The sequence below is a fragment of the Oncorhynchus nerka genome, linkage group LG4 (assembly GCF_034236695.1).
Source record: "Oncorhynchus nerka isolate Pitt River linkage group LG4, Oner_Uvic_2.0, whole genome shotgun sequence".
Classification (NCBI taxonomy): domain Eukaryota; kingdom Metazoa; phylum Chordata; class Actinopteri; order Salmoniformes; family Salmonidae; genus Oncorhynchus; species Oncorhynchus nerka.
The window spans coordinates 51350089-51377526 of record NC_088399.1 but is presented as its reverse complement, the minus strand read 5'-3'; the positions used below and the strand labels follow the sequence as shown (position 1 = coordinate 51377526).

At 43.8% G+C, this 27438-nt stretch overlaps 1 protein-coding gene across 3 annotated transcripts in view; it reads left to right on the top strand.

Annotated features, from left to right (window-relative positions):
- The first annotated feature begins 1123 nt into the window (after positions 1-1123).
- Positions 1124-27438, top strand: part of strbp (spermatid perinuclear RNA binding protein) — a 124244-nt gene continuing 97929 nt past the window's right edge. Inside the window, exons 1-2 of one of the 3 annotated variants that reach the window (XM_029657083.2) lie at positions 1124-1465; positions 9753-9919. The gene's annotated coding sequence lies outside the window, so the exon portion shown is untranslated. Of the gene's footprint in view, positions 1466-9752; positions 9920-17815; positions 17838-27438 lie in introns of those variants that run through there. The other 2 variants (XM_029657075.2, XM_029657090.2) reach the window with 2 other exon arrangements.

The window sequence follows — 27438 nt, the reverse complement described above, 5'->3', positions numbered from 1 at the left end:
ATGCATGTGTTTATTTGTTGTGTATTTAAGTGTGGGGGAGAAATGTTTGGTGGTTTATTTCATGGTATAGGCTAACAGATTAAATATAACAGTCCACTGATTAATGACGCATAATAACAACCTCTCAAAATGTAGTGCTGCCGTGGGAGCATAGTAGGTTTCCTTATTTATATATTCAAGCTTAGCCTACTATAGCATCCCTTTTGTCCTGGCCTCATTTCCAGGCTTCTCCGTCATAGCGTAGCAGCAATATACTAGTCAGGTTACCTTCTCATGATTTGCACTGTATAGCAGTTCGGCTTCTACAGTATAGGCTGAGCTGGTAAACGATGGGGGCAATGCCGTTTCACCAGTCCTCCAATTAAGAAAAGCGCACATTACCACGTCAACAAAGCCCCTTTCTAAATGATAATAAGTGAACAGGACGCTCGACAACCAGGGAAACGCACATTTGACTGGAAGTAACAGTATCGGGGACAATTAAGCGGGCAATTACGGTAATTGATTTATAATAACACTTTTATGCTGCCTTCGTGTGGATCATGCTGTCGAAATGGTGCTATCATTTGTCAGTTTGTTGCTGTCGCTGTGATTTTTGTTCGGCAACTAGCGTGCATAGTGAATTGTCATCCGAAGACGGGACATCGTCAGTAGCGCAGGCGGCATAGGCTATTCGGTTAGGTAACCGTACAGTGGGACTTGCTGTGATCCTCAGTCAAGCATCAGAAGCTATTGATAGTTTACACGTCCTCATAATCCCATCTCCGAGCCATTTGAATTCAAGTATGCCGATTGAACGTTGCTGTTATTTACTATCCTATCATTCGACTCCTCCTGCTATTGTGAGACGAGCATATTTATTGGTGCAGCTAAGGCAGGCTGCTATACTTGAATGATTTATTCGACCGTAGGCTGACAGAAATCAATGCTCCATTTGGATGGAGAGAAAGGAGAAGATACATTTCTTACAGAAAATACATATCCCTAAAAAATGCCACAGGGCAGTATATGAAGCCTCCGTAATAAGTTGGTGTTTTAAATCAATAGCCTATTAGGTTCATGCGAATAGTGCAGCTCTTTCCACAAAGTAAACAAGTACGTGCAAAGGCTATATAGCTAGATGCTATTTGTAGCGGTCTATATGGCTGTTGTATATTTCATGTTGAATGTTTTGATCTCCGTGCAGGCGGTCGTCTAGCCATCCTCCTGACAGTAAAAACCCGACGCTGGCGCTTGTTCAGCGCTCATAATGAATTTATCCCGTCCACGCCTGCGCAGTCACCATTCATCTTTGAATCTCCTGCGAAGGAGAAAGCAGCAGGCGGCTCTCGCTGGTGTCTAGCTGGAGAGCGCTTTGACTGAACGTCTTGGATTTGGTCCCGTCAACGAGAGTCAGAGCTGTGAAACTGTGCCTGGTATCAACGCGTGTTTGGATATCTTTTCCCACTACAGTAACACTTCAACCGTAAGTAAATCAGAATATATATATATTTTGTATATCGATCGCTTTGTGTGTGTGTGTGTGTTGTGCTGCCTCGGACTACACACATAGTTCGCGGACGAGAATCAAATGCTGGCGGCATGCAGCGAGCTGGGACTGTCGGAGGTAGTGGCGCTCATGGCCAGGAACCGGTGTATCTGTTGTAGCTAACGTTGTAACAACGGTGTCACTAATTGTACGGTTCAGCTAAAGCGATTATACTGTTTTTATAGATTGGTACATCTTTGCCAATTTGATTGAGTCTAACAGTAAGAGTAAATAACAACGAACTTTATGGCTAACGAGGGAAGCCAGCCAAATATTTTCACCGCCTTTAGTTTTTAGTTTATTAGGATCCCCTTTAGCTACTGCACATGTAGCAGCTACTCTTCCTGGGGTCCACATAAAACGTACAATTGCATGACAATTGTGGACAAGAACAACATAAGATATTACATAACAACGACAACAAAAAACAAAAGTTATATATTGGACAGACAGGAGACATCAAAGATACTATATGCACATTATTCATATATACGTTTTCACATTCTTATATACAGTAGCCTACAGTTAAATGAGGTATTTTAGAAAGAGGCGCTGTGACACAATGTTTTTTTTTTATCCGTTTTTTTAAAGCTAAACTTGCTTTTTTGCCTGAGTAACCTCTGGTGGCAGAGTATATACCACGAGGGCATGGCTCTGTACATAAATGAGCGACGCATTAAGTCTCTTGGTTTGGGTACAGTGAAGAAACCCATAGTGGCGTGTGTGGTGGAGTTATGTCTGTTTGATGTATATGCAAATAGATTATACATGTGATTAGGCATTTTCAACACACACATGTTTCTTTGCTGTTATGGAGATTTCCATAGGACTGTCTAATCGATTTGTCACTTTTTGAAACTATTGACTATTCCTAGGCTATATATATATGTGTGTGCAATTGTTACAGCAATAGACAAGTGTCATAACGTCGTATGTGTTGTTCATCGCCTACTGGAGCAGGTGTCTTTAGCTACATCCGCAGTGAATATCGCGAGGCGTGTTTACTGAATCGTTTCAACAATTCAGCATTTTGCATCGCACTAGCAGTTGTAAATGAATGTTTATCGAAAGTAGTAATACATAGAAATAATTCGGCATGATGTGCGTCTGATGTGTCGTACTATTCGAAAACGGCTTTGGAATTATTATTTTTCTATGTACGTTTTTGGGGTTGTAGACAATCCTCTGCGCTTTTCCTAAAGTGTCTGGAAACAATACCCAAGTGAAGTAAACAAATCGAGTGTAAAGTAAACTAACCAAAATACTATGTTGCTTTATTTGAATGGTTTTACAGTTCCATTGCATTTTGGCATTGCATTTTCTCGCGAAACTCTCCAACATGAGTGTCTGAGAACAAAGCACAAAAACATGCGGATTTATTTCCTAGTTCTTTTTTTTTTTTTTTTGCTCTCGTCTCTTCCTCATATCTGTGTGTGTTTCTGTTTGTGTGCTTAGCATAATGCTCAGCATCTGGCTTGGAAATTGATCTCTGCACATTGGCAGAAATAGCAAACAGCTTGTGGGCATAATCGTGTGGCTCCATAAGTTTATTTTGTTTATTTAATCAGATTTATTTTATTCTGTAAAGGTATGAGAAATGTAAATTGTGGGAAATATGTTTATGTAGGCCTATATTTTCACCAACCTACCTTCTTTTCTTACAAATGAGCAAATTTGTTGCTGGTGCTGGAGTCCATTGTATCTGTTTGAATACAGGGCGAGAGGGCGAGGGTCAAGGGTGAGAGTGTAGAGCTTTGTCGCTTTAGAAGGACCCTCTCTGTCACCTTTGCGTCCACTAAATGTGGGCTTTTGCTTTGTACTGTTGAGTGGCCGTTGGGAGATGTGTATGATGCTTAGTTCATATATTGACCAAAGGTGGTTGTCTAGTCTGGTGGTTGTCATTTGGTGAATGTTATGTTTAGGAAGTGAACAACACTATAACTTTAACACACAAATAAATGACACGTATCCTGAATGCAATCGCGTTTGTGTGTTCTTTCTGTTTGTAAAGAAGAGGAAGCTGTGGCAAGAGACATGTGTGCTTTCACTGAACAGTTAGAATTTAGAGTGTCCTGTGTGTAACTGTTTACTGTTAACCACGTACTGTAACTGTGGTCCTCGATAAACGGCCAGCAGTTGCTTAATTCAAAAAATATAAAGGCCTAAAGGACCTATGTCCTACACAGCACCATGTGCTTATAGTTTTGGTTTCCATTGCCGTGGATACAAGCAGGTGATTGGATGACTCTTGGTATTGCCATAATGGAATTGACCTTGACCCTGAAATAGATGTTGGAATTAAGGTGATTTGTTGGGCACAGACACACGCGCTAGCTCACTGACCCACGTACACTACCGTTCAAAAGTTTGGGGTCACTTAAAGAAAAATGTGCACATTTTTTGTCCATTAAAATAACATCAAATTGATCAGAAATACAGTGTAGACTTTGTTGATGTTGTAAATGACTATTGTAGCTGGAAACAACCGATTTTTAATGGAATATCTACATAGGCGTACAGAGGCCCATCTCAAGGATGATCAATGGAAACAGGATGCACCTGAGCTCAATTTCGAGTTTCATAGCAAATGGTCTGAATACTTATATCAATAAGGTATTTCTGTTTTAGTTTTTTATTAATTTTCTGGGGGTAAAAACAGTTTTCACTTTGTCGTTATGGGGGATTGTGCATAGATTGCTGAGAAAAAGAAAAAAATATTTTAGAATAGGGCTGTAACGTAACAAAATGTGTAACAAAATGTGTAAAAGTCAAGGGGTCTGAAAACTTTCCAAAGGCACCATATGTAGGAACTCAATCAAGACTAGAGGTCGACCGATTAATTGGTATGGCCGATTAATTAGGGCCAATTTCAAGTTTTCATAACAATCGGAAATCTGTATTTTTGGACACCGATTTGGCCGATTAAAAAAAATATATATTTTATTTTTATACACCTTTATTTAACTAGTCAGTTAAGAACACATTCTTATTTTCAATGACGGCCTAGGAACGGTAGGTTAACTGCCTTGTTCAGGGGCAGAACGACAGATTTTTACCTTATCAGCTCCGGGATTCAATCTTGCAACCTTACGGTTAACTAGTCCAGCGCGCTAACCACCTGCCTCTCATTGCACTCCACAAGGAGCCACAAGGAGCCTGCCTGTTACTGCCTGTTACGCGAATGCAGTAGAAGCCAAGGTAAATTTGCTGGCTAGCATTAAACTTATCTTATAAAAAACAATCAATCAATCATAATCACTAGTTAACTACACATGGTTGATGATATTACTAGTTTATCTAGCGGGTCCTGCGTTGCATATAATCGATGCAACGCAGGGGGAGGATTTAACAAAAACGCATTTGCGAAAAAAAGCACAATCGTTGCACGACTGTACCTAACCATAAACACCAATGCCTTTCTTAAAATCAATACACAGAAGTATATATTTTTAAACCTGCATATTTAGCTAAATGAAATCCAGGTTAGCAGGCAATATTAACCAGGTGTAATTGTGTCACTTCTCTTGCGTTCATTGCACGCAGAGTCAGGGTATATGCAACAGTTTGGGCAGCCTGGCTCATTGCGAACTAATTTGCCAGAATTTTACTTAATTATGACATAACATTGAAGGTTGTGCAATCTAACAGGAATATTTAGATTTATGGATGCCACCCGTTAGATAAAATACAGAACGGTTCCGTATTTCACTGAAATAATAAACGTTTTGTTTTCGAAATGATAGTTTCCGGATTCGACCATATTAATGACTAAAGGCTCGTACTTCTGTGTGTTATTATATTATAATTAAGTCTATGATTTTATATTTGATAGAGCAGTCTGACTGAGCGATGGTAGGCAGCAGCAGGCTCGTAAGCATTCATTCAAACAGCACTTTAGTGCGTTTTGCCAGCAGCTCTTCGCAAGCACAGAGCTGTTTATGACTTCAAGCCTATCAACTCCTGAGATTTGGCTGGTGTAACCGATGTGAAATGGCTAGCTAGTTGTGCGGGGTGTGCGCTAATAGCGTTTCAAACGTCACCCGCTTTGAGACTTGGAGTGGTTGTTCCCCTTGCTCTGCAAGGGCCGCTGGTTTTGTGGAGCGATGGGTAACGCTGCTTCGAGGGTGGCTGTTGTCGATGTGTTCCTGGTTCGAGCCCAGGTAGGAGCGAGGAGAGGGACGGAAGCTATACTGTTACATTGGCAATACTAAAGTGCCTATAAGAACATCCAATAGTCAAAGGTATATGAAATACAAATGGTATAGAGAGAAATAGTCCTATAAATACTATATTAACTACAACCTAAAACCTCTTACCTTGGAATATTGAAGTCTCATGTTAAAAGGAACCACCAACTTTAATATATTCTCATGTTCTGAGCAAGGAACTTAAACGTTAGCTTTTTTTTACATGGCACATATTGCACTTTTACTTTCTTCTCCAACACTTTGTTTTTGCATTATTTAAACCAAATTGAACATGTTTCATTATTTATTTGAGGCTAAATTGATTTTTATTGATGTATTATTTTAAGTTCAAATAAGTGTTCATTCAGTATTGTTGTAATTGTCATTATTACAATTACATGTAAAAAATCATCCGATTAATCGGTATCTGCTTTTTTTTGGGGTTCTCCAATAATCGGTATCGGTGTTGAAAAATCATAATCGGTCGACCTCTAATCAAGACTATTTGAAAAGCATTCAAGGTGACTACCTCATGATGCTGGTTGAGAGAATGCAAGGCTGTCATCAAGGCAAAGGGTGGCTACTTTGAGGAATCTCAAATATATTTTGATTTGTTTAAAACTTTTTTGGTTCCTACATGATTCCATTTGCGTTATTTCCTCATTTTGATGTCTTTACTATGATTCTATAATGTAGAAAATAGTCAAACTAAAGATAAAACCCTTGAATGAGTAGGTGTGTCCAAACTTTTGACTGGTACTGTATATAAACATACCTGCACTCACATACGCACACATGCGCACATGTATACTTGGTACACACACGGTACACACAAACGGTGCACACACACGCATGCACACATGCACACAAGCGCATACTGTCAAAACAACGTTAAAAACAACATTCCAAAACATTTAACACTGGTAACGTCTTGTATTTTACAATTTATGTCATATTTAAAAGCAGTTTTTCGAATTTGGAAATGAGACTTGTTTTTGTATAGCCTAGGTGTAGGCTACGTATGTTTTCTGTATGTTGGTGTGTGTGAAGAGGGCCTCATGGATGAATAAGCTGAAAAATGATACATTTCCTCTCAATGTGACTGAGGCGTATGTGGGCCTCTCTCCGCTCCATCTCTCTTTCTCTCTGTCTCTCTTTTTTTCTTTCTCACCCTCTCCCTTTCTTCCTCTCCTTCCTGCATATCGGAGCTATTCCTGGATTCCATCCAGAGGTGATAGGAAATGCGAACGCCGTGAGTGAATTAGATTTTTGTCTGTCAGGGCAGCTTGGGTTTCCTCTTTCCCTCCTGAGGTTGGGCAGCAGAAACTGACAGAAACTGAAAACTATCGCCGCTTTTGTTCTCTGGCCAGTCAGGAAGATCAGACATTGTCTTGCTGTGTTTTTCCCCCTTCTGTTGCGGATGCATGCAGTCGCAATGGAAGAAGAGTGAAAGGTGTATAATAGGTGTGTGTGAGGTTAAGACCGCTAGCATCACTGAGTCAGACTCAGCAGGCTGGCCCTTTTTATTGCTAAGAGGAGGAATATTCTGAAGAGCTATTTTTTAGAGCGAAGGGTCAGGTCCAGTATCCTCCCGGAGGCAGTGTGCGTGTGTGTGTATATCCTCCCTGCTGGCCACTGAAAAATCTCCCTCACAGCGCCGGAGGGAATTCGGCTTCCTGCACATTTCATATGTATTTTTTTATTGGATGGTTGACGGTTGTAAAGTCCGGGCCAATTACAGGGTATTTTACTAAACTAAAGTTTGCCCGCGGATTGCGTAATCAGATGCGTACATTTTAAGTCACACTTTACATTGAGCAGTAGGTAGGGACGTGGTAGCAGACAACAGCTGGATAGCCTTCACCTGTCACGGCAGCACTAACACACGTTTGCATACAGAGTGTGTTTATGTGTGTGTGTGTGCGTGTTTGTGTGAGGCCAGTGGAAACAAGGCTTCTGTTCTGTGCCGCCGTCTAAGCAAGAGTGTAAGCAGCTAGCGGAGCGCTGAGCAAGGGGAGTGACGCAAGCAGGCAGCGGAAACAGATAGGCCCTGGTCAAAAGTAGTGCACTTAATAGGGGATAGGGTGCCATTTGGGAAACAGGTGCAGAGATGTGCTACAGCAATCAGAAATCAGATCTTAACCAGGCAGAGTCAGCCATGGATAGGAATGGCCATTTAAGGCATCCTGCACCAGGGAGAGAGGACCATGGAAGGTCACCACATGCACGCACACACACACACACACACACACACACACACACACACACACACACACACACACACACACACACACACACACACACACAGAGGAGGTGAGGAAGACAGGCAAACAATTTCCTATATGCCTTTGCTTAACATGAGCAATTAAAATCCTTCATCCTTGAATGAAAGAATGGCGTGTTTGAGCAAAGTCACTGAGTGGCAATGTTAGTAGGCCTGTGCATATCTAAAAAAACAATCTAATCCTCTTGTACAGTAGTCCAATCTGGGAGGTAGCCTAAGTAGTTGCTTTTTAAGTGGGTCTGAATATTAAGTTGCATGTGATAATGGATTTTCAAGCATCAGGCCTACTTGCGTCTCGTTGCAGCTGTCAGTGGGTGCATTTTAAAACTGTGGAGCCTGAGGCAGTGTCGTAAATGGCCCCCTTTAAATGGCCCCCTTTTCCTTACAGTGCACTACAGAGCATACGTTAGTGCATACGTTAGTGCACTATATAGGTAATAGGGTGCCATTTGGGACGCAGGCTGAGCCGGGGCCTCGGCTTCCATCATTGAAATAGTGTGACAATGACATGAGAAACCCATCTGGTCCTCCATGGATCACTGGCTGGTGTCATCTCTCAGCACCACTTCCTCCTTTTACTTTTGGTGGTGTGGTACTGCACTCACTGTCAGCTTATACGGGCTATTCCTCTCCTCTCTATCTCTCTGTCTTGTTCTCGGTCGGTCGCTCTTTCTTTCTCTCTCTTTCTTTCTGCTTCTCTATCTCGCTCACTTTTTCTCTTTCTCCCCCCTTCTCTCTCTCTCTCTCTCTCTCTCTCTCTCTCTCTCTCTCTCTCTCCCTTGCTCTTCCACTCTCTATGTTATAGCTCTGCACCTCAGTGGCCCCCCTAAAGGCATCCGCATATATAGGTTCGGTTTTCTCCTAGCAGAGCTCGGCGAGGCGAAGGGGAACGTCTGTGCTCCCATACTCCCTAAAGACCTTCGCTTGAAAAATGAGAAAAAAATGCAATATTACTGTTGTTTGTCCCTGTTGAGCCACCATAGCAACAACATAACATTTCCTCAAAATAGTCAGAATGAATCTAATATAGATCCATAAATCTGTAATTCATTTTGATGTTTTTTGCCAGGAGGGCTTAGTTGCGCAATTTTACATCTAACTAGGATGTTTGGTGCAGTGCTCCTCAAGTAATTTGATTTTGCCTTAATAATATATGCGCAAACTGTTTCAACTGGTAAACATACGGTAAGCTTGAAACGAACACACACACACACACACACACACACACACACACACACACACACACACACACACACACACACACACTGTTTTACTGGATATTAGCCTAAACCTCAGTTGCACCCCTGAGAGAATTAACCAATTAGAGCATGATTCTCTGATTGCAGCTCACTCGGTGAGTGAATTATTAGAGCTGCATGAAAGGAGAGTCAGGACTAGGAGTCTGTGTGAGTTTGTGTAGGCCTGTACTCTGCAGGTTAGGTAAGATAGCGCTGTGAATATTGATAAAAAAACAGCTGGTTTGAGCCATGTTCTTCTCTGTGGCGAGAGGTGAGGGGTGACCGTGGCCCCATTTCTGCCCTAGACTAAAGGACAGACATGCACTGTGTAGCTAGCGGAAGGACACAGGGAGAAAGGAGAAACTGGGGGTGTAAAGTCTCGGATAGCACCATTGCTGTAAGAAGGGATGAAGAGGAAGGAAAGGTGTGAGGAATATGGATGTGATGGTTGTGATTTCTACATTTCCAGTTTCACCCACCGTACTGAGCTGTGTTTCACGTTTTGTTTGAAATAGATTCAAGAGAAACAGATGGAGCTGTGAGCCGGGTCAGGGGGAAATAGCAGGCACCTGGGAACCCAGTGAATCACAGCACTGGAGAAAACAAGTGGGAGAAGTCTAGAGAAGTGAGGCAGTCATCCTCACTCAGTCCCCACAGGGATATTCTCATCCCAACGAGCAAGGTATGAACACATGTGTACTTGCCAAGCTTTTAATTCTGCAGTCCCCACCCCCTATTACGGCCATTTCGCCCCTGTCAGAACTAGGTTCCATTCTAGTCTAGTCAGAAAGCTGCAGTGACTACTTTTGCCTCAACAGCAGCTGGCCGATCGGCCATATTTCTCCAGAGGATCCCAGACAGAGCCACATAGCCTATCTGTCAGTTTCACTCCAGTACACACGTGACTGACAGGCAGCATCCCTCACTGTCAACCCGAGAAGACGAGCACCAAGCGACCGACCGCTGCTCTGCTCTCTGCCTACTTAACATTTTGTCTTGTCAAGGCATTATTTCATTATTTCGCTTTGTCTCCTTGTGAAAGAATGTGTTTTCTTTTTCTGTGTCTACTGTATAAACAGACAATCTTTGAATTTGCTGCCCCTTGGCTTGTCAGAGGAACTGGATCTTTTGACATGTGAGGTGGATGCTTCCTTCCAATATGTTGCATTGCAATATACAGTACCAGTCAAAGGTTTGGACACACCGACTCCTTTTTTTCTTCATTTATTACTGTTTTCTACATTGTAGAATAATAGTGAAGACATCAACACTATGAAATAGCACATATGGAATCATGTGGTAACCAAAAAAGTGTTAAACAAATCAAAATATATTTTATATTTGAAATTCTTCAAAGTAGCCACCCTTTGCCTTGATTACAGCTTTGCACACTCTTGGTATTCTCTCAACCAGCTTCATGAAGTAGTCACCTGGAATGCATTTCAATTAACCTCTTATGTCGACCCTCTACTTTTTTGAACATTCTGTTAAAAATCGCGCAACATTTCAGCGCCCTGCTACTCATGCCAGGAATATAGCATATGCATTTGCTTAGTCTGTGTGGATAGAAAACACTCAGACGTTTAAAAAACTGGTTAAATCACTGCTGTGGCTTTACCAGAACGGCATTTACATCGAAAAGCACAGGAAAAACTGATCACTGAAAATGGGAAAATATATCCATGCGCTACTTGAACCCATTGATAAACGTGAACCACAATTAATTGACTGAGGTTGCAGTACCTACAGCTTCCACACGGTGTCTAGAGTCTTGTCATTTCCCTTTGAGTTTTTTCTTGGTCAAACACATACAGGACACCGTATCTCCTCCGGTCTAGGACCGGATATTTTCGTTGAGTTTCTAGCCGGACATTTTTCCAGACGGACAGCTAATGATCTTTACATCGCCTCCTGATTAATTTTATCGCTTATTAACGTTTACTAATACCTAAAGTTGCATTACAAACGTATTTCGAAGTGTTTTGTGAAAGTTTATCGTCGACTTTTTGAATTTAAAAAAAATGACGTTACGTTTTGAAACAATGTTTTTTCGTTTATCACACAGTCTACATATAACGATATCTAGGCTTTATATGGACCGATTTAATCGAAATAAAGACCCAAATAGTGTTTATGGGACATCTAGGAGTGCCAACAAAGAAGATGGTGAAAGGTAATGAATGTTTTCTATTTTATTGTGCGGTTTGTGTAACGCCGAAATGCTAATTATTTTGTTTACGTCCCCTGTGGGTCTTTTGGGGTGTTGCATGCTATCAGATAATAGCTTCTCATGCTTTCGCCGAAAAGCATTTTAAAAATCTGACTTGTTGCCTGGATTCACAACGAGTGTAGCTTTAATTCGATACCCTGCATGTGTATTTTAATGAACTTTTGAGTTTTAACTAATACTATTAGCATTTAGCGTAGCGCATTTGCATTTCCAGAGCTCTAGTTGGGACGCAAGCGTCCCGAGTAGAAGCAACAGGTTAACAGATATGCCTTGTTAAAATGTAATTTGTTGAATTTCTTTCCTTTTTAATGTGTTTAAGCCAATTAGTTGTGTTGTGACAAGGTAGGGGTGGTATACAGAAGTTAGCCCTATTTGGTAAAAGACCAAGTCCATATTATGTCAAGAACAGCTCAAATACGCAAAGAGAAATGACAGTCTATTATTACTTTAAGACATGAAGTTCAGTCAATCCAGAAACTTTCAAGAACTTTTAACATTTCTTCAAGTGCAGTCGCAAAAACCATCAAGCGCTATGATGAAACTGGCCCTCAGGAGGACCGCCGCAGGAAAGGAAGACCCAGAGTTACCTCTGCTGCAGAGGATTAGTTCATTAGATATACCAGCCTCAGAAATTGCAGCCCAAATAAATTATTCACCAGACGCATCTCAACATAAACTGTTCAGAGAAGACTGCGTGAATCAGGCTTTCATGGTCAAATAGCTGAAAAGAAACCATTACTAAAGGACACCAATAATAAGAAGAGACTTGCTTGGGCCAAGCAATGGACATTATGGACATTAGACCAGTGGAAATCGGTCCTTTGGTCTGATGAGTACAAATTTGAGATTTTGGGTTCCATCTGCCGTGTCTTTGTGAGATACAGAGTAGGTGAACAGATGATCTCTGCATGTGTGGTTCCCACCGTGAAGCATGGAGGAGGAGGTGTGATGGTGTGAGGGTGCTTTGCTGGTAACACTGTCAGTGATTTATTTAGAATTCAAGGCACACTTAACCAGCATGGCTACTACAGCATTCTGCAGCGATACGCCATCCCATCTGGTTTGCTCTTAGTGGGACTATCATTTGTTTTTTCAACAGGACAATGACCCAAAACACACCTCCAGGCGGAGTGCTGCATCAGATGACCTGGCCTCCACAATCACCCGACCTCAACCTAATTGATATCTTTTGGGATGAGTTGGACCGCAGAGTGAAGGAAAAGCAGACAACAAGTGCTCAGCATATGTGGGAACTCCTTCAAGACTGTTGGAAAGTGTGCACAGCTGTAATCAAGGCAAAGGGTGGCTACTTTGAAGAATCTCAAATATAAAATATATTTAGATTTGTTAACACATTTTTGGTTACTACATGATTCCATATGTGTTATTTCATAGTTTTCATGTCTTCGCTATTATTCTGCAATGTAGAAAATAGTCAAAACAAAGAAAAACCCTTGGATGAGTAGGTGTGTCCAAACGTTTGGCTGGTGCTGTATATATATATTTGTATATATTCTGTTCAGTTACCCCGCAGCCAAGCAACCTGTTTCCAAATGTAATTGTAAGTGAGCAACAAAACTACTCGAATACCACATTTTAAATTGAGCAGGCCCTTTTGCCGGTGCTGTATACTGTAGTATGTGTGTGTGGTGTGTGGTGTATGCACACATCAGTCAGACAATTAGGAAAGTGTGGAAGTTACGGACAGACAGACATATGGAGGGGTCTCTATGGTGTTGGCTGCCGCATCTCCACCACCGCTGTCAGCCGGTTGACAGCTGTGTACGTAGTATTATGTTCTTACCTCCGCAGAACCCTGCCAATCGGGTAGACAGGGTAAACATGGTCACGTGTGTCAGAGTACTTTGATCTGATTAATGACTTGTGTTACCTCATGTATTTGGCTATTTGGCCCGGTGTCACTATACTACATGTTTTGATATTGATTCTGATAATGAAAAAAAGTAATACTTCCTGGCGTGCGCACACACACACACACACACACACACACACACACACACACACACACACACACACACACACACACACACACACACACACACACACACACACACACACAGGACCATTATTTCCAGGAAGGTCATTCCTCAAAGCACAGCAGCCAGCCCTATAAGCCCTTAAGGCTGGTGTGTAATTGGAAAATATCCCAGGCTCTGTGAAACTTCCAGCTGCGTATCCATCCCTCATTTCTCACTTCTCTCAAATCCTCAGGATTTTAGCCAACCAGCTAACAGAATCTGCTCCCTCCCTCCTCTGTTTCTCCTTGTTTTCCCCTGGAGCGAGTACAGACTCATTTATTGGCCTAACTTACGTACGCAATGCAGAATCGCCATTTTTCGTAGTTCTTGCGTTGGGTATTGTGTAGGGTGTACATTAGGCTTATGTCATGACAGGGGGTCCGGGGAGGTGCAGACGGTGAGTCCTGGCTCTAGTGATGTTTCTGGGCCAAGATGAGCTAAGATGCCAGAGGACAGAGGAGAATAAGCAGCCAGGTGTCTGTGTGCTTTATCAAGGCGTGTGTGCTTGTGTGTTTTGTCAAGGCGTGTGTATGTGTGCGCGGGCTCGTGTGTGTGTGTTGTTTCAGATGCACACACATATGTTTTACCCCCCCAACACATGCGCACACACACGCACGCACGCACACACACACACACACACATACACACACACACACACACACACACACACACACACACACACACACACACACACACACACACACACACACACACACACACACACACACACACAGGGAGCTGTTGTACCACCAGCTTGGTGTGTCTAATGCATTCATGTTTTGTTATATCTGCATCTGTTTCCTTGGCTCTGGCTTCACCTGTCCTATTACAGTCACTCAGACTTGAATTGGCAACGCTTGTTTCTCTGACTTCCGTCGCACCGGCATCATATCATGGCGCTCAGTCTCCAGGGTATTGTAGTCATATTTTCTAGACTACTTGAAAATAGGGATGTTACGGCGTAGGAGACAATTTCACTCCACTATTGTGTTGTCAGAAGAAGAAGCAAACGCTTCTTTTCTAAAAGTGTGCGCTGTCTCTTTAAGAAATGAATGACGTCACTCATGAGCAGAATGTGGCGGTGGACTCTGACTTTGTGGCTATGGAATCTAGTGGAAACCAGACGGGAGGTAAAGGAAGACGAAGAAGTGATGAGGTTTTGGTGGCGAGGGAGACGATGTGAATGATTAATGTTTTTTAGTGACAATCAGCATATTTTGCGCAATAGGTTAGTGAGTTCAGCTGTAAACTAGCAAGGAAAGTTAGCCCACAATTGAAGCAGAAAGCTATCGGTACCGTGTTCTAACCTGTATGGACATTGTTTTTGAAAACAGTAATGAACAGTTTCAACATTTCTACATGCCGTGACGCATTATTCAAGTTCGTTAACTTCTTTTGCAGCGTGAGTGGGGACTGGAGAGCTAATGCAGCTCAGATAGCTCTCGCAATAAATAAATAAGTAAGTGGAGCAGGCACTTTGCTCTTCGCGCTACGAAGGGCAGCGCTGATACATACTTGATTTTCTCAATCACGTGAGAGACATTTGACAGAAGTCCCGAACGTAACAAAAATTCTACTACAGAAACCGTGTTTTGGTTGTTGTAAAGTAGGCCGTCATTGGATATAAGATTGTATTCTTAATTGACTTGCCTAATTAAATAAAAAATTATTCATCAAAAAGTACCGACGTTTTCAGTATACCGTGCAACACTAATCCACTGTCCGTCTTTCTCAAAACATTTGAGAATTTCTCTCCCACTTGTACTCAACTCTAGTTGTTTCCAATAGGAACTGCAACATTTACATTTCCCCAGTTCCCCATATAATTGTATTTTATTGTTTATCCTAAGTATTATGGACTCTAGTACCTAAAATAGAACTGGTCCTTAATGAAAACTCAGTCTTGCATTTTAACCCAATGTAGGGTCATTTCAGAACAAAAACAGAGGGACACAGGATCAACCCTCCATTCCAGGTGGGTGGGGTGGGGGCGGGGGACTGGCTGCAAAAACCAATCTATGCTCTAGTGCTTAATTGACAAAGTTTTGACCCATAGTTCTTCACCAGGCTGGTCCCATGAATAGCGCTGCCTGGTTAGGGCAGTGTTGTTGTTCTGTAATCTCCATTTCAGCGTGGGCTGTGCGCCGCCCCTATGGGACCCCAGATCACGTCCGGTTGTGATGCCTCTAGCACTGCAATGTAGTGCCTCAGACCGCTGCGCCACTCGGGGTATTCCTATGGGCTAAATTCGATAATCCTCACCTTGTTTAGTGCTAGTCTCTGTTAATCTCTTTACAGAAAAACCTGGAGTCACCTGTTGTTGTTGTCTTGGAACAGCAGTAGGTTAAACCAACTAGAGATCTCTCTCTCTCTCTCGTTTCTCTATGACCACATGGTCAGGTTACGCTGCAGTCAGCTCCTGCTATTTCTGACCTCCTGAGCCCTGCTGCCTATTTAAGACTAACATAAGAACTCAACCTGACCTGAGCAGGTTAATCCAGATGGCCAATGAATTAATCAAAGTTGGTTCTCAGGAAAAGAGATGGATACGCCGAAATGCATTAGTTTTTATAAAGATGTATTTGTTTTAACAAAGAGTGACCATTACAGTCACAGTGTAGGTCTAGGACAGTCAGTGTTTCATATCCTGACCCAGTGGAGAGAAGACACGCATCATGTGATTGAATAGAACAGCACAGTCAATGTTTGTCTGTCTGACTGGTTCGGTAATGATCCAGTCCGGGGGGGGGGGGTTGTGGGAGGGAGTTAGTGGAAGGAAGGGACCAGTCTGCTTTGATCGTCAGGCCGGCAGAAAAGAGCCAGTTGGGGTTGGGGGAGAAGGGACAGGGAGAGAGAGTGTGGGCCCAGAGGAACAACCAGCCAGCCTCAGATTGGTAGAAAAGAGCCAGTTGGGGGAGAAGGGAGAGAGAGAGTGTGGGCCCAGAGGAACAACCAGCCAGCCTCAGGTTGGTAGAAAAGAGCCAGCGGCGGGTTGAGATGAGCTGCGTTCTGTTCTGCATTGATACGACTGGATACCTATGCCTCCCCACTCCACTCCCTCTCCAGTAGCAGCTCACAGGTTCCCTGGGAATTCTACTGACCCAGTTTACTTTGCAGCAGACGTTATCTTTTTAAACATATTTAACAGGAGGAGACAATGGCTGCTGCCCTGTCCTCACTGACCGAATCACCACCTCCTCCCCTCGTTCCTCCACATCAGGGGGAGAGGGGGAGGTTTGGGACAGGTCATCCATCTGCTGCCTAATGATGAAGGATGGGTGGACCAGGAAGAGTGTGCTTTTTGGGAGCAAAGGCAAATGTTCCCAAAATGTTGATCCATGTTGTTTTTATCATTGTCGTCAGGCTATTTGCTTACACACATCTGTTGTGCGTGACATCTCAACCTCGAGTTCCTTTGGCGAAGCAAGCAAGGTGACACATGGTGCAACCACAGTGCATCGACCGACTGCAGCACACACACACACACACACACACACACACAGACACAGAGATCTGTCTCTGTCACCCCCTCCCCTTAGCCCTGTGTATAGAAGCGGTAGCAGGATGGTGCAGTCTCTGGGGGGCCTCTCTCTCGACCTCTCTGCAGCGGAGGCTGAATCAGGGTTATCAGGAGTGTGTCTGCAGTTTCTTGTTTACCTCCACCTGTGCCTTCTCCAGTGCCCTCTCCTGTGGCCCTCTGGCGCCCCTGCTGTTCAGAGCCTCACTAAACTGGCTCCATCTACAGGCATGAGGCTGCCTGCCACTCAGTTTCTAAGTTAGCGACACCCGAGTACAACTGCTAGCCCTCTGCTAAGGGGTTCGAGTGTAGAATCCTGTGTTCCGATTGTTTGAACCGAATAAATTGATATTGATGGCATAAAGGAAATAGTCAAGTTGTTGTGTTTGTTAAGGAACATTTTGTTCTGACCTCTTTGCGTAGATGTTCTCTGAGCAGACATACACACACACTGTGCAGAAATCCCAGGGGGTTGAGATAAGCTTCCTCCTCCACCTCATGCCTGGCTGGCTAGGGCGGTGAATTTCTCAATTTCTAAAACACAAGACGACTAAAACACGAGAGGCGAAGGCCGTAGCCATGGCAACCTGGAGACGAAAGTGAAATAATTGGGTCTGGCCCAGATTTTGTTAAAAAAAGAAGGAAGAAGAAAGACGGAAGCCCCTTGCAGTTACATTTAGACTTTGTTTCTTACTTGTTGTTCTTCTTTTTTAATGTGTCTTGTTCCCAAACCTTGGCCGTATCTAACAATGGCTGCTGGGCTGTCAGGTTTCTTGGGAGCTAGCTGGGACAGGATGATGGAAGAGTTGGCCAGGTACAGTCCTCCTCAACGTGTCCTACACACCTTGATTACAGACCTAGTGGGTTGACCTAGTGGCCCGTTTCTTCCACTTTGAACAACTTTGAGCGTTTGGGTGGTAGGAGTGTGCCTGGACTGGGCAGGGTTTGTATTGTATCGGTTGCATTGCGCCAGTCGAGCGCAGAGAAAGTATTTTGGGATGAAAACAAATAGGCTTTTCTTTCCAACCCAGGTCTCGCCGGACGGACAAGTATTCGAGCTGTTATGCCATGGCTTTGAGTTAGGTCTCGTGGTTATATTATGATTTGTGTCATTAACGTAAATGAACAAAGTACTTTAAATAAACCTCTCTTTATCTCCCATGTTGCCTTTCCCATCTAACATACTAGAGTGCTTTTAGTACAAAATACAGATGTCGCGGAATGGCCATGCTATTTTACCACCACACCACATCACTGTCATGGAGCGTAGCGACGAGCTAGAAGACATGTGCTTGCCTGTACATGGCCTTTGCCGGGAGGAAAGGGATAGTGTGCAATGCAAATATTTAGGCTCCCGCTCTCCCCCCGGGTGTTATTTATGACCAGGAGCCGCCTCTCTGGATGACGGGGGGGGGGACAGAAAAGGACGTCCTATGCCAGCCCTGGGCCTCCTCCAGCCGCCCAGCTCCGGTAGTTTATGGGGAGCAAAGGGTTTGTGTGTGTGTGTGTTTTCTCCAGACCAACATAGGAGTCTTTGTAGAGGACGACAGTTCACACTCCTGCTACCCAAAGGCTACAGCGCTGTGTGTGTTGTCCTGTCTCCCTGCATACATGTTGCCATAGTAGGCCCAGCCCCAAACCTAAACCCTCAGTTTCATATCCCGTCCACCGAGGTCGCCGATGGGTATTGTTTTATTGTTTATTTTGGTTTATGCTAGATACATTTATTTACATTTTGATCACAGCCTTCTGCCTTTTTAGATAGAGGTGAGATTTCATTTTTTAATTAAAAAAAATATATATATATTTAGCCTTTATTTAACTTAGGCAAGTCAGTTAAGAACAAATTCGTATTTACATTGACGGCCTACACCGGCCAAACCCGGACGACCCTGGGCCAATTGTGCGCCACCCTGTGGGACTCCCAATCACGGCCTGATGTGATTGACCTTCAACCGTACAGATTGTCAAAAATAATACTGCTGCATACGGTGTTGTTACATTTAGACTGAACAGCTCTATGTCTTCCACTAATTGCTATATTACACAGAGTAAATTTAATTGGTTGTACAATACAAGCAAAACATTGGCGGGCACTTGGCTGGGGAGGGTGAGTGATTGAGTTGAATGTAATTTTAAAGGGCCGGCTCTGTGGGCCACACCACAGACGAGCCAATAGCAGCGTTGCTCAGAAACTCCTTGAACCTGCCCTAATCATTCATTTCCTAATTGGGATGCTGTGGAAGTCAGAGATCTCTAGAGGTGTGTGGTGAGGTTCCCCGTTTGGGATCTAGCGTGGTTTAGAGGACGGGGTTTGAAGAATCTGCCTGCTCTGCTGCTGAGAAGCCTCTCTGCTCCGTTCCTGTGTGCGTAGTGTGTAGTGCAGTGTGTGTGCGTGCGTGCGTATGTTTTAAGCATGTCATTCAGACTGCTGCACAGGGCTCAGGAATTCAGAGAGTCTAGCACATACAGCTCTCTGTGGTAGCTGTGTTGTCTGTAAGGAATGGGCTACAATTCCTCCAGCAGTATCCACTTTTGACAGCTGCTATCCTAAATCAGCTCTGAAAGCTTTTAGAGCAAGCGCCTGTGTGAAGACCATGTTGTCAGGCCAGGGATCCTCTGTTTTTATTGGAGAATTTGATTGATAGTACTGCACTTTTCAGGACTGTGCAGAATGTCCATTCCAAAGACAGGGAGACTCTTCCTGTGTCCCAGAGAGGTAAGGAATGCATCTGATTCTGAGACACGCCGGGGGCAGATAAGGAGCTGCCGTTTCACACAGTTTGCAATGCTTTGATCCCTACAGTCATCCCTCGTGTTGCCTTACTTTATACGCCATTTACATCTAGCCTAAAACACTCCTGGATTGTAGGCTAGCTAGGCCTAGGGTACTTTACCTACTGGCACTAAGGGCACTGTGAAACATTTTTATGCTGACTAGTTAGAATTACGGTCTGCCCATATCAGTCAAGGACGGAGACCATTATTCTACTCTATCCTCTGCCTCATTGCCTCCGAAAGCTATTCTGTGAGAACCACAATGTTTTGCAAGGAGGAACAGATGAAACAACCCCCCCCCCCTGTCCTCTTAAGAAGTCTATGGGGTAACTCTGACTGTGAAGGGATGAAAAGCAGGGCCTATTTACACTCAAAAAGAAAGTTAAGTGACTCCTTTCTGTTAGCGTTAGCTGAAGGGACAAGACGAGGGGAGTGGATGGCAACGCTGTGGGACGTGTCTCAGTGTCTGCCTGCGTTCCAAATGGCACCTTGTTTCCTATATACAGTGAGCTCCAAAAGTATTGGGACAGTAGTGATCATTTGTTTGTTTTTCGGGCTCTGCACTCCAGCACTTTGGATTTGAAATGATACAATGACTAGGAGGCTCTAGTTCAGACTGTCAGCTTTCATTTGAGGGTATTTCCATCCATATCGGGTAAACCGTTTTGAAATTACAGCCCATTTTAGGGGACAAACAAAGTGACTCCCAAATGACACAATAAATGATTTACCATTAATTTCTAATTGGCACAATATAATAACCAAAACAAACAGCAAATGCATCCAACAAATGTGTAGAGTCACAAGCTTGATGTAGTCATTGCGTGCTATGAATATGGGACCAAATACTACGCTTTTTACTACATTAATTCGCATATAAGTGAATTTGTCCCAATACTTTTAGCTGCCTTAAAATGGGGGGGACTATGTACAAAAAGTGCTGTAATTTCTAAACGTTTCACCCGTTATGGATGAAAATACCATCAAATTAAAGCTGACAGTCTGCACTTTAACCTCCTAGTCATTGTGTCGTTTCCAAGGTGCTGGAGTACAGAGCCAAAACAGCAAAAATGTGTCGCTGTCCCAACACTTTTGGAGCTCACTGTCGTTCGTACACTACGTATGGATTAGGGGACCATTTGGGACAGACGACAGCATAGATAGGCCTAGACTTAAGAGGACAGAAGATAGACTTGAGAGGATTCTCAGGATAGTGAAGTTTGGTTTTATTCCCAGAGGAGCCAAAGGTGTTTTCACCATTAGGACTGAGACTGCTGTGTCTGGGGGCCCAGCCAGCACGTCTCTGACCTTTAGTGATTCCACCGACTGAAAGACGGAAGGACAGGCAGATACAGAAAGACGGACCGAATGACAGACTGACAGACACTGTGTTAACAATCCTCCAGGCAAGCTTCAATGCCATACAACTCTCCTTCTGTGGCCTCCAATTGCTCTTAAATACAAGTAAAACTAAATGCATGCTCTTCAACCGATCGCTACCTGCACCTACCCGCCTGTCCAACATCACTACTCTGGACGGCTCTGACTTAGAATACGTGGACAACTACAAATACTTAGGTGTCTGGTTAGACTGTAAACTCTCCTTCCAGACCCATATCAAACATCTCCAATCCAAAGTTAAATCTAGAATTGGCTTCCTATTTCGCAAACAAAGCATCCTTCACTCATGCTGCCAAACATACCCTTGTAAAACTGACCATCCTACCAATCCTCGACTTTGGCGATGTCATTTACAAAATAGCCTCCAATACCCTACTCAACAAATTGGATGCAGTCTATCACAGTGCATTCCGTTTTGTCACCAAAGCCCCATATACTACCCACCATTGCGACCTGTACGCTCTCGTTGGCTGGCCCTCGCTTCATACTCGTCGCCAAACCCACTGGCTCCATGTCATCTACAAGACCCTGCTAGGTAAAGTCCCCCCTTATCTCAGCTCGCTGGTCACCATAGCATCTCCCACCTGTAGCACACGCTCCAGCAGGTATATCTCTCTAGTCACCCCCAAAACCAGTTCTTTCTTTGGCCGCCTCTCCTTCCAGTTCTCTGCTGCCAATGACTGGAACGAACTACAAAAATCTCTGAAACTGGAAACACTTATCTCCCTCACTAGCTTTAAGCACCAACTGTCAGAGCAGCTCACAGATTACTGCACCTGTACATAGCCCACCTATTATTTAGCCCAAACAACTACCTCTTTCCCTACTGTATTTAATTCATGCACCCCATTATTTTTATTTCTACTTTGCACATTCTTCCATTGCAAATCTACCATTCCAGTGTTTTACTTGCTATATTGTATTTACTTTGCCACCATGGCCTTTTTTTGCCTTTACCTCCCTTATCTCACCTCATTTGCTCACATCGTATATAGACTTGTTTATACTGTATTATTGACTGTATGTTTGTTTTACTCCATGTGTAACTCTGTGTCGTTGTATCTGTCGAACTGCTTTGCTTTATCTTGGCCAGGTCGCAATTGTAAATGAGAACTTGTTCTCAACCTGCCTACCTGGTTAAATAAAGGTGAAATATATATATATATATTTTTTAAACATTGAGTAGGCCTATCTGTGCTCTGGACCTTTATCAGTGGTGTCGGTTCAATTGAGAAACATAACACTCTATAATGTGTTTTCTAAATCTTAGTTTGCTACCTTAAATAGCATACTATTTACATTTACATTTAAGTCATTTAGCAGACGCTCTTATCCAGAGCGACTTACAAATTGGTGCGTTCACCTTAAGACATCCAGTGGAACAGCCACTTTACAATAGTGCATCTAAATCTTTTAAGGGAGGGGGGGGGGGGGGGTGAGAAGGATTACTTTATCCTATCCTAGGTATTCCTGAAAGAGGTGGGGTTTCAGGTGTCTCCGGAAGGTGGTGATTGACTCCGCTGTCCTGGCGTCGTGAGGGAGTTTGTTCCACCATTGGGGGGCCAGAGCAGCGAACAGTTTTGACTGGGCTGCGCGGGAACTGTACTTCCTCAGTGGTAGGGAGGCGAGCAGGCCAGAGGTGGATGAACGCAGTGCCCTTGTTTGGGTGTAGGGCCTGATCAGAGCCTGGAGGTACTGAGGTGCCGTTCCCCTCACAGCTCCGTAGGCAAGCACCATGGTCTTGTGGCGGATGCGAGCTTCAACTGGAAGCCAGTGGAGAGAGTGGAGGAGCGGGGTGACGTGAGAGAACTTGGGAAGGTTGAACATTTATTACCTTAGGATGACCCACCCATACAAGACATACATTGGTCCGCTGTGGATTTTGTGTCACGTCACTTTGGTGCGGGCTGCATGGAAATGAATCATTGTTTTGCTGATTAGGGAGCTGCAGTGGGTTATGGTATTAAGCCACCTGAGGCTTTCTGAACCATGGTTTTGATATTGTAGGCCTGTTGGGTGCCAGTGAACCGAAATGGTAAAACCATTTAGTTTCGCCAGTGTTAGGGCCCAGTCCTTTCTCTCAACATGTATGGATTTGTTTCCCGGTTGATTCCCAGATCTTTCATGTGTAGCCTAACAAATGATAGGAATCGGTTTTGAAATACCTGTTGTGGTGTCCCTTGGTTCTTGTTGAATACACCAGTCTCTGCTATTCATGTCATTCACCATCACTGGTCATTGTTTTCAGACTCCTTATGAGTCAGAGGTCGGAGGTCATGATATAATCAATCAGCAGCCTGCTTTCCCTCGTCTTGTCTTGTGTTAGGCCTATAGGGCTATGCTACATAGAATCCGTATCTGCGAGAGGTTAACTGGTGTCAATGGCACGCCTGTGGATTTCAAAATGGACCGTTTTCCCATTAGTTTCATATAGTATAGCAGTCTACATGTATTGAAAACAGTTGAACTCTTTTTTAAGTTCTTCTCTGCAAATGATGATGTGTCAGACTGGTGTGAAAAAACGATTTACCAGATCAATCTAGGGCTGGGTTACATGAGATGCTTCAGTGGAGTTTAATGCCTCAATCAAATTGTCTGTCAAGCTAGAGACGGCCGAATGCGTGGTTATTCTGCACACACAGCGTTTTTCTCTTTCCTCCCCGGCGGGAAATAATTTGGGTTCAGTTGATGCCTCAATTCAAAATAGAAGTTTATTTTTGCCTTACTTTATCTAGGGACAACTGTGGAGTCTTTGCATTGATCAAGTTATTGGCCTCATCCTAGCATAGGCCTAACTTAAGCACGTCACACCCTGCTACCTCACTTCTTAGTATGAAAACAATGTCACATTTCCTGTTTCATACTGATTACTGATTTATTTATATACACTAGATGACTGACAGGCACCTGTTTTGAAGCCACCACGCCTCTATCTTGGAATTCCCCCATCGTTGTAAAAAAGATTTGATTCATGTCTGCATTTGTTTTTGCCACTTATTATATTACATACACTTACATAAACCGCCTGTAGCCATGAAGTGCTTTGAAAGGCTGGTCATGGCTCAAATCAACACCATTATCCCAGACACCCTAGACCCACTCCAATTTGCATACCGCTCCAACAGATCCACAGATGATGCAATCTCTATTGCACTCCACACTGCCCTTTCACACCTTGACAATAGGTACACCTATTTGAGAACGCTGTTTATTGACTACAGCTCAGCGTTCAACGCCATAGTACCCTCAAGGCTCATCACTAAGCTATGGACCCTGGGACTAAACACCTCCCTCTGCAACTGGATCCTGGACTTCCTGACGGGCCGTCCCAGGTGGAAAGGGTAGGTAACAACACATCCGCCACGCTGAGCTGATCCTCAACACAGGGGCTCCTCAGGGGTGCGTGCTCAGTCCCCTCCTGTACTCCCTGTTCACTCACGACTGCATGGCCAGGCACAACTCCAACACCATCATTAAGTTTGCCGATGACACAACAGTGGTAGGCCTGATCACTGACAACAATGAGACAGCCTATAGGGAGGAGGTCAGAGACCTGGTCGTGTGGTGCCAGGACAATAACCTCTCCCTCAACGTGGTCAAGACAAAGGAGATGATTGTGGACTACAGGAAAAGGAGGACCGAGCACGCCCCCATTCTCATCAACAGGGCTGTAGTGGAGCAGCTTGAGAGTTTCAAGTTCCTTGTTGTCCACATTACCAACAAACTATCATGGTCCTAGCACACCAAGACAGTCGTGAAGAGGGCACGACAAAACCTATTCTCCCTCAGGAGACTTGGATTTGGCATGGGTCCTCAGATCCTCAAAAGGTTCTACAGCTGCACCATCGAGAGCATCCTGGCTGGTTGCATCACTGCCTGGTATGGCAACTGCTCAGCCTCCAACCGCAAGGCACTACAGAGGGTAATGCGTATGACCTAGTACATCACTGGGGCCAAGCCTCCTGCCATCCAGGACCTCTATACCAAGCGGTGTCAGAGGAAGGAGAATACTGTTGAATTTCATTCCTATTAAGGACTGGGGGAAGGAGCAGAGTGTGCAAAGCTGTCATCAAGGCAAAGGGTGACTACTTTGAAGAATCTCAAATATAAAATATACTTTGATTTATTTAACACTATTTTGGTTACTACACGATTCCATGTGTGTTATTTCATAGTTTTAATGTCTTCACTGTTATTCTACAATGTATTGTAGAATAGTACAAATATAGAAAATCCCTTGAATGAGTAGATGTATCCAAACTTTTGACTGGTACTGTATATAACGACATGCTTGATGTTTTGTGTAGACAGTTTATTAGGTACACCCATCTAGTACCGGGTCAGGGGACCTTTTGCCTCCAGAACAGCCTGAATTCTTCAGGGCATGGACATGTTGCTTAATTGGTATCAAGGGACCTAATTTGTGCCAGGAAAACATTCCCCACACCATTACTCCACCGCCACCAGCCTGTACCGTTGACACCAGGAAGTTTGGGGCCATGGACTCATGCTGCTTACTCCAAATCCCAACTCTGCCATCAGCCTACAGCAACAGGAACCGGGATTCGTCGGACCAGGCACTGTTTTTCTACTCCTTAATTGGTGATCGCATTCCCGCTGGAGCCACTTGTTCTGATAGGAGTGGAACCCAGTGTGGTTGTCTGCTGCAATAGCCCATCCACGACAAGGACCGACAGGTTGTGCGTTCCGAGATGCTGTTCTGCATACCACTGTTGTACTGCGCCGTTATTTTCCTGTTTGTGGCCTGCCTGTTAGCTTGCACAATTCTTGCCATTTTCCTTCGACCTCTCATCAACGTGCTGTTTTCGCCCACAGGACAGCCGCTGACTGGATGTTTTTGGTTTTGTTGCACCGTTCTTTGTAAACCCTAGACTCGTGAAAAGCCCACGAGGCCAGAGATTTCTGAGATACTGGAACCGGCGTGCCTGGCACTGACGATCATACCACGCTCAAATTTGCGAACGTTCAATCGAATAGTAACTGGATGCCTGTCTGTATCACATTTTAGGGAAGACCCAGATGCAGACAGTGTCGAAGTAACAAAAGTTTATTTTGCCTGCCCCTGTTCAGTTTACAAGAACAGGGGCAGGCAAAACAACATGTCAAGGGCAGACAGAGGTCAGTAATCCAGATCAGAGTCAAACAGTACAGAACGGCAGGCAGTCTCAGGGTCAGGGCAGGCAGAGGTCATTAACCCAGGGCGGTGTGACAAGGTACAGAACAGTAGGCAGGCTCAGGGTCAGTTTAGACAGAAAGGCCAGGAAAACAGGAACTATAGAAAAAGACAAGAGCAAGGGGAAAACCACTGGTCGGCTTAACGGACAAAACAAACTGGCAACAGAAAAACAGAGAACACAGGTATAAATACACTGGGGATAATGGGGAAGATGGGCGACACCTGGAGGGGGATGGAGACAAGCACAAAGACGGGTGAAACAGGTCAGGGTGTGTCTGCCTGCTTTATAAAGCGAACCACGGCCACGTGACTCACAGTCTGTAGGAGCAAACCATTTTCTTGAACGACCGGTGGACCTAATAAACTGGCCACTGAGTAAGTTGTTAGACTACACCTACTATAGAATAGAAGAGGCATTTGAATTTCATTGAATTTTACTGAATACAATTCTATATCCTTTCATTCAAATTCTAATTGCACTTCTGTATCCTGTTTACAACTTCAAGTTAAATAAAAATGTAAGAATGGAATTCTGAATTGAGCACAACCCTGCTGTAAACCTGTTTTATTATTTGGTAGTCTAGATTAGCTACCTGGTTTGTCAACATATTATGTCAATATTTCTGGCAAGATCTTTTCCATAGTATTATAGTTCCATAGTACAGACTCCTTGCTGTCCCCAGTCCACCTGGCTGTGCTTCTGCTCCAGTTTCAACTGTTCTGCCTGTGATTATTATTATTTGACCATGCTGGTCATGTATGAACATTTGAACATCTTGGCCATGTTCTGTTATAATCTCCACCCGGCACAGCCAGAAGAGGACTGGCCACCCCACATAGCCTGGTTCCTCTCTAGGTTCTACACCTGCATTGTTTGCTGTTTGGGGTTTTAGGCTGGGTTTCTGTACAGCACTTTGAGATATCAGCTGTTGGAAGAAGGGCTATATAAATAAATTTGATTTGATATTAGATGTAAACTCAGCAAAAACATAAACATCCTCTCACTGTCAACTGCGTTTATTTTCAGCAAACTTAACAT